This window comes from Dasypus novemcinctus, chromosome 11 (assembly GCF_030445035.2).
Source record: "Dasypus novemcinctus isolate mDasNov1 chromosome 11, mDasNov1.1.hap2, whole genome shotgun sequence".
NCBI classification, from domain to species: Eukaryota; Metazoa; Chordata; class Mammalia; order Cingulata; family Dasypodidae; genus Dasypus; species Dasypus novemcinctus.
Window position 1 is genome coordinate 19,326,111 of NC_080683.1, and position 8,061 is coordinate 19,334,171.

The 8,061-nt window shown below is 37.0% G+C and overlaps 1 protein-coding gene across 4 annotated transcripts in view; it reads right to left on the reverse strand.

The window, feature by feature from the left end:
• Positions 1-7,401, reverse strand: part of ADGRF1 (adhesion G protein-coupled receptor F1) — a 79,495-nt gene extending 72,094 nt beyond the window's left edge. For all 4 annotated transcript variants that reach the window (XM_023587191.2, XM_023587188.2, XM_058306854.1 and 1 more), the window contains exon 1: positions 7,228-7,401. The gene's annotated coding sequence lies outside the window, so the exon portion shown is untranslated. The remainder of the gene's footprint in view (positions 1-7,227) is intronic.
• Between the last annotated feature and the right edge of the window lie 660 nt (positions 7,402-8,061).

Sequence of the window (8,061 nt, forward strand, 5' to 3'; positions counted from 1 at the left end):
TTCCGTAAGAAGGCTTGGCCAGTGCTGGGGGCCCCCCTTCGCTTCCTTGAATTCATTCAAGAGAATTCATTCCTGATAATCCCTGTCCATCAGTTTACAGTAAACAATCATCAGAATTTGCTATTACGCCTCTGGAGAGAGCCGTCCATTGTCTTCCCAGTCTCCCAGTTACATATTTATGGCTTCCAAATAGCATTTATTTACGTCAACAGCTGTCTCCTTATCAACAATCATGCTCACACCTACACTTTCCAGCATTTTTAGTAGCACTCTAATCTTAGGCACAGTTGAACCCTTGGGCGGCTTTCCTGGCATCAGTATTTATGGAATTAAGCCAAAAAAATATATGGGATATGTTTCTTCTGCTGTACGTAGAAAATGTCCCAGTAGAACTGCCTCCCTCCTCTCTGTCTCAGACTCACATGCACGTGCACACACACGTATGTTAATGGAAAGGGCAAGTCTCCACATAGGATCTAAAAGAAACGACTCAAAAGAGAATAAGCAGAGATCTGTTTTTTTAAAAATAAGTTTTGCCTTCATTTTGATAAGTTTTATATCATTTTCATCTGGGGCCAAAAATGCTTGAGAAAAGTTTCCTTGGATGTCTTTTCATTGGCAGATATGGTAGAGAGACAAGTGGGAAGGCAGAAAAGATAAACGATTTCTTATTTGTAAAAATATTCAGAGGTTTTGGTAGGACAGTCGTTTAAAGTCATTTAAATGCACGTGAGCGCAGTAAAATTTTATATTTCATTTATATTCATTTTATATTTTTATATTTTATCATGCATTAACATATATTAATGTATAAAGAGTGGAAAGAGACCTGGATGAATTAGACCCAAACGCTAGGTTTGTACCTCAGCTGTGAGGACTTGGGCAAGTTAAAGTACTCTTTGGATTTGATTCACTCCTGTAAAACAAGAGGTAAAATAAGGCGATCTCAGATCCATTGACATGCAAATCCAATGATTATATGCTCATTTCCACTTTCTATTTAAAAATATTTAATTTGTGTGTCTTTTCATTAGCATCTGTCAGAAGTCAAAACTCAGACTGGAGAGATTAAAAACTTTTACTGGTGTTTATTCTTGCTCTCTCCTCAAACTGGATATCATAATTCTGGAACATCTTTTGAGATGGACTGAGAACCTATTAAGAATTAAGCTCTTGGGTTGAAAATATAGGCAAAATTATTAAGAATTATAGAAATGTAAAACTAGAAGAGACAAAAAAAATAATTCATCCAGCCCTTCCCCAATGACACTTTCCCTAACTGCTAAACTCTACTGTTTTCAACCACTGTATATTGAGAACCTACAGTTTCCCAGGCATTGTGCCAGGTGCTGGCTGTTAACACAGTCATGCAGGGCTTTCAGGCATTGTAACTCTAAACATTAAGAGAAACTCCAAAATGGTGGTACAGACACACTTTTGAAAACAACCGCTGGATTGCTGACAGTCTTTTTATTCTGGGGTCCTTATTTAAACACTCGTATGTTTTGCTTAGTGGAGCTCCCTTCAGAGTTCGGTTTGTGACTCAACCACCCAGTCTGGTCCTGTTTGATCCAAAAATTGGAATAAGCTTTTTGCACATCTGTGTGTTCTTTGCACACAAAGGAGAGACGAGATTGTCTCATCTCAAGAGCACTTCTCCTGTTGCTTGTGCTTTCAGCCTAACTCAGCTGTCTGCCCCTTCCTAAGGATTCTGTTTTTCTATCTGTTTTGTCTGTGCTTTTACTATCTTAGACGAGCTTCATTCAGGATAAATTTCCATTCTTAGCTCATAGTGCAATACTTGTTCTGGTGTCTCAGTAGAGTTCATTCCCCACCGAAGATATTTTAGGCTCAATTCTGTTGTAAAAAGCCTGACTGCAAGACTCACAGATTGGCTCCATTCCAGACCCTTAAAACTGAAGATTCTCCCCTGTCACTTGTGGTTTTGTAGTCGTAAGTTACCACCAAACCCTGAAAAGATGGTTCATGGCATTCCAGAGAGGGTGCCAACTTCTTTCCTCTAGCCATGCCTTCAGCTTGTTAACAGGTACTTAGTCTTCCTGGAATTCCCCAGACTGGTTTATTCCCTGTCTTCCCCACTTGACTTAGCTTAATCAAAGTGCGCAAAGCCCAGAGAACTTGAGCTTCCTCTTAGATTGTTTGCTTTACAAAAGTACCAAAATGGCATTCTAGAGAGCTAGTCAGTTACATCATATCATAAAAAAAATATTTCTAATTTACTAAGTGTTTTCATATGTATGGATTTGATTATTTCTGCAATCTTAAAAATCAAGTGGGAATTCTTTCCATTTCACAGTTGCAGAAATGAAAAGGGTAGACATGAATTCTAAATAAAAATGATGTACCAGCTGCTTTTCTAAATTTCTTTCTCCAAAGAATTTAATATTTCCCTAGGACTATGGGCCAGTTAATTTTGTTGCTTGGGCATAATTTTAATAAAGTTGTAATTGTTAAATTCCAGCTGAGTTCCTTACAAATACGCTTTTACTATTCAGGAAGACGAATATGTTTCAAAGCTATCTACCCTGCAACTGTGTCCTTGGTAGCTAAAGATACTCAGGTGTTTACAGATGAAAAACAAGCATTATGTCTGCTGGAAAGTACCTAGAGAACAGGCTCTGCCTATGGGTTCTTCTTAGATGAATGGTCAAGTGAAAGTCAAGTGTTCTTAGGTGATCTATTTTTAAATAAGGATTTAAAAAATCTGATTTCTCATTCAATGCTTATACTGATAAAACTTAATTGTTTCCAATCTACCAAAATCACTAACTTTTTAAGTTTCCCTACATATATCAACAACATTTGCCTTATAATTTCCTGAAGTGTAAAAGCAAGTTTTTAATCATATTCCCCAAATGACTCATCTAGAAATAGAACCAGTTGCCTGGCTTTCCATCGATCCTGAAAATGGCATGCCAATCAAAAAGTTTCAACGGTTTCTCAGTGTGTACCACGTGAAGAACAAACTCTTTATCATGGTCTTTTGGACTCTCAAATATGCCTTCACATTTTCCTCCTATTAAACTTCCACTCTTGCATCCTTAAATCCAGGCAAACCAGAATTTTTCTAGGGTAGAGTAGAAGTGCTGTTTCAAACTCTTTATACACTTTGAAATTTCCCTCAATTTTGTAGTAGTTCCACTCTCCAACAAAATGTGAAATGCCTCCTCGTTGCTCTCTCCCAACATCTTTTTAATATTAGCCAAACCATTGGCAAAATTTTTATCTCACTGTTTTAATTTTTAGGTCGTTGATTGTTAGTAAAATAAAGCATTTTTCAGATGTTTTTTGACCCTTTGTTGTTTTTTTTCTGGCTTGTCTGTTTAAGTCATTATTCCTGGTTTTCCTGTTGGGATGTTCATCTTTTTCTTAAGAACTGCTTCTTAGGAGCTTTTTACATAACACTTATATTAGCTCTTTGTAACATTTGTTAAAATATTTATTCATGGTTTGTCTTTTGTCTTTTAATCTTTTTATGTTGTCTTGTCCTGTTTATAAATTTAAAATCTTATGAAATCATATCTTTCAATCTTTTCTATTGTGAGTTTTAACCTTGGGATGATGCTAAGAATTTTTTTCTATAAAAAGATTGTGACAATTTTCTCCTATATTTTCTTCTAATACATTTTAGAGTTTTTATTTTTCGTACATTTAAAATTTAAATCCTTCTGGAATTATTTTAGATTTTGGTGTGTAATTGGGGTTTGCTTTCATTTTCCTCTAAATGATTAAATAGCCAGTTGGCCCAAATGCATTTCTGACTAAACCATTCTTTATCAAGGCCACGTAGATCATTCTTTACCAATTTTAAAGACCATTTTTATACATAACAAAATTCTGACAAATGTATTTTTTAAAGTCTGTCATTATATATGTGTTTTTTCTTTTACCAATTACATGCTTAATTAGTATGTTGGTTAACAACATAGAAGAGTGTTAGGTGCCTAAGAAATACATCATTAAATGTATTATCAGGCACAATTAGTCTGATTCTCTAAGAGATGAAGCATGGAGAAGTCTCTATCTAGAGTCAGGCTAAAGTACAAACACAAGTGTGAAAGGCTAAGCTGTCATGGAATATACAATCGGCTTTATTCAAACACTCTTTACCCAAAACTTTGCAGGTGTGAACCTGTTCCATTGCGGCAAGCTGCACTAACACCACAAATTTATAGTAAATGCCTGCTTTCCCTAAACAATAAAGGAACTCTTTCAATCAGATTTTATTTTGTCTTATCTTATGAGAAAGAGGCAAAAGGTAAGGAAATCATCTTAAAGATTTTAAAGTCTTAAAGAATTTATTTAAAAAACAATAACAAACCCAGAAGCTAGAGTTGCTGAAGTTGGCGGGTCTCTAGAAATTAAAAACTGACATGTGCACTGTGGACTGAGAGATATCATGAGGACCTGATACCCCCATCAATGAAACATAAGAATATTTTGCACAGTTTTAGAGCTACATACCTCATTGCAATTTACCTCTTCACATTTTATGTATCCAACTACCTGCAGTGTTGGGGATTTAGTACATCTATAGCCTCTACGAAACGCCAGGGCACTTTCACACTTCTATTATAAAATTCTTGTGGATTTTCATTCTGGAACAAAGACTCAGAACTCCAGAGCCAAGGTCCCCTTCAGCCTTTAAACAGGAACCCCTTTGATGTTATCTGTGGCTTGCTTGGGAAGGGGCGTGTAAGAGGGCCTCCATTCCCCTCTGGTTTTGAGTGCTGCAGTTGTGGAATTCAACAAGGCCCAAACCAGATAAGCACATGAAGGAATAAGTTTTAGGTTATGATGTTATAGACCTTTTGCACTGTCTTTCCAGATTTCTAAATTATTTTCACAGCTGAGGCCATGTATCTATCTGGCCAAGAACTGTGGTAACCTTGGAATTGCATGAGCATTTTTCTGCTCAACAAACACAATCTAGGAGAAATTCCATCACATATTAGGGAACAGGATTTCCCCTTCTCTGAAACTATGGGTTTTTCCTGCCAAAGGACTTTAAAAAGAAAACTAGGCAGAATTGAAAGCCGGGAATGGAATAGATATTTGTACACCAATGTTCACAGAAGTATTATTCACAATCGCCAAAAGGTAGAAGCAATGCATGTCCACCAATAGATAAATAAACAAATGTGGTATATATACACACAATGGAATATTATTGAGGCATTAAAAAAAAGAATGAGGTTCTGACACATGAGACAACACGGAAGTACCTTGAAGACAGCATACTGAACAAAATAAGCCAGGCACAAACAGACAAATATTGCATGATCTCACTTATATAAATACCTAGAATAAGCAAATTCAAGGAGACAAAAAGTAAATTACATTTTACCAGAAGACAGGGACCGCGGGGAAGAGGGAGTTATTGTGTAACAAGTGGAGAGTTTCTATTAGAGATGATGAAAAGTCTGGGTAAAAGATGTTGGTGATGATAGCACAACATTGTGAATACAGTTAATACCATTGACTTGTACACTTGAACATTGATTAAAGTGGGAAAATGTTTGTGACATATATGTGTGCTACTACAAAAAAAGGTAAAGAGAGAGAGAGAGATACAAATACATACATTTAGATTTGGTGGATTATATGGAAAAAGGTTTCATAAAGGGTGTCCTTAAGCAAAACTGTGAAATCAGTGACAACTGTCCCGGAGATGCCAATCCTCCACTTTAATGACACATGTCTCTATTGCTGCCACTGCCCTTGGATACCCAGCACCCTCTTGCTTCTTCCAGTCACTCCCAACATAAGCATTAACATCAGTCACTTATACCTCAGTGTAAATTAATGTGTTAATTTATTTTTTTCTAGAAGGATATTCACATTCCTTTAATTGTGGGATAAAGACATCAGAGGGCAGATGGTGGAAAACTGTGGTGCTCCCCTAGACTTCGGTGCAGTAAGGGACAGACCCTGTGATGATGATAGTAGTGCAGAAAACTGTCCTTTTTCAAAATTAAAGCTCACTGTCTTTTTGGAAAAGCAAGGTATGCATACCTATGAGGTATATCACAGCAATTCACATTAGCTTGTGGTTGTGCACAAAATGGGAACATTTGCAAGTTGGCCATTTGAGAATTAACATGTATACATTCCCATCTGAAGTCTTATACAAAGTAAGAAACTGGGGCCAGGAAAGCTAAATAATTTTTTCAGGGTCATATTATTAGTCAATGGTTGAATAAAGTATTATGCATTATTGTAAGATTAATTATATCTAATTTTGATTATGATTGGATAATTAGCAGTGTTGTGGGTAAAAAGGAACTTAATAAAAGACGTGCTAATAATCTGATAAATTATATATTTTGTCCAGTCGATTATGAAGATTATCAGGTTTATGTTAATGGATAACATCATGAAAAAGTCTAGGCTGAGGCTTCTCCATGCCTCTCCCACCTTAGTCTTTTTCTATACCTTCTTCAGGATCTTCCTATCCATCAGTGTCTGGCATGGGAGGATTAGGCAGAGTGTCAAGTTTGCATGAATGGATTCACATGAAAAAGAAGAAAATGGGAAAGAAAAATAAAGTAATTCCCAAGGTCAGTCAGAAAATAGAGTGTGTCACTTTATATTTATTTAGGGAGGGGTCAAGGAAAGCGGTGATAGGGTTATTTTTGAATGTTTTAGAGTCCAAGGAAGGAGTTAAATTGGGAAATATTTCCAGGGAGTATACTGGTTTTAGTAAAGCTTAAACTAGTTAATTCTAGTGAAAATAAACTTAATTCTAAATGAAAATAACTTAATTCTAAATGAAAATAAACTTAATCCTCTCAACTTTTAGTTTAAGAGATTGCTAAGGCTAATATATTACTAATTGGTAGAAGCATGAGGTTGATATTTTTAACATGTATGTTTGGTGGAGCCATCTTTATTCCAGTCAGTCTATCCTCCAGGCAAACCAAAAGAACAGGAGGAGACAGAGAGAAAAAAGATGTGCTTTGAGTCAGAAAACCTGGAGTTTGAGACTCAGTTAAGTTACCTCCAGTCACAGTTACCAAGGGGCTGAACCATGTTGCCTCTGCTCATTGCTTTCTCTATTCCCTGTCCCTTTCTATAAACTCCTTCAGGAAATTAGATATCAAAATTAGAATTTCCCCATGGAAAGAAAAATAATCTCAGAATAACAGTAGTACTGGTCGTAGTAATACACATTCTAAGGAATCAAAGCACAGCAATTGGCCTTACCTGGTGATTCCTCTCTTCACACCACAGCCCAAGGGAAATTTTCCTCCGGTGTAATGCTGGCTCAATCACTTCTGTGCTGTTTGGAAAATCAGTGTGAATATCTGCACCACGGCAGCTCACTGGCATACACACAGGTCCACTGATTCATCAGCAGTCCTGGTGCCCTTTGCTGCCCTTGCTGGCAGACAAGACCAGGACACACCCCCTTCAAGAAGGAAAAGAGAAATGCTTTTCTAACTCTCTCCCTCCCACTTCGAGTACATTTCAGGTCTGGTAAGAGGAAGAATTCAGAGTCTAAGTCTTAATGATTCTCCCAGGAGGCATAGCTGGGGTTCTGAAATCACATAAGGAAAATGCTCTAGGGGAACACAGAACACCTCTATCCTAGATCCACTTTGTCCAGCCTCTGGACAGCAGGTCATACCTCATAAAGCCAAAGGAATGCAGCCGTTTGTGCATAATTCCAATAGAGGGAAGTGGTTAATTCCAGTGGGGTGGGGGTAAGGTTAGATCTTATTTTTCCTTCACCAATGTTCTCACTCAAAGATGAAGAATCAACTTCCTCTGACTTCTGGATGGGGTGGTGTGGAATGGAGGCCAGCAAAAGAGGGCAATTGTGCACATGCTAAGGGTGAAGGGGTTCAGTATGTCTTTTGTCCTTAGAAAATCCAGACTTAAACCTGATTAACTTCTTTAATAAGGCTTTTTTTTCTCTCCCTTTCTAAGGAGTCATCCAATCTGAAAACTATGAAGGGTCAAGTTTCATCACATAATATATCTATAAGTATATTGGCTCATAAATTACTTTTGGTCAAGGTAACTACAGTGGCTCAC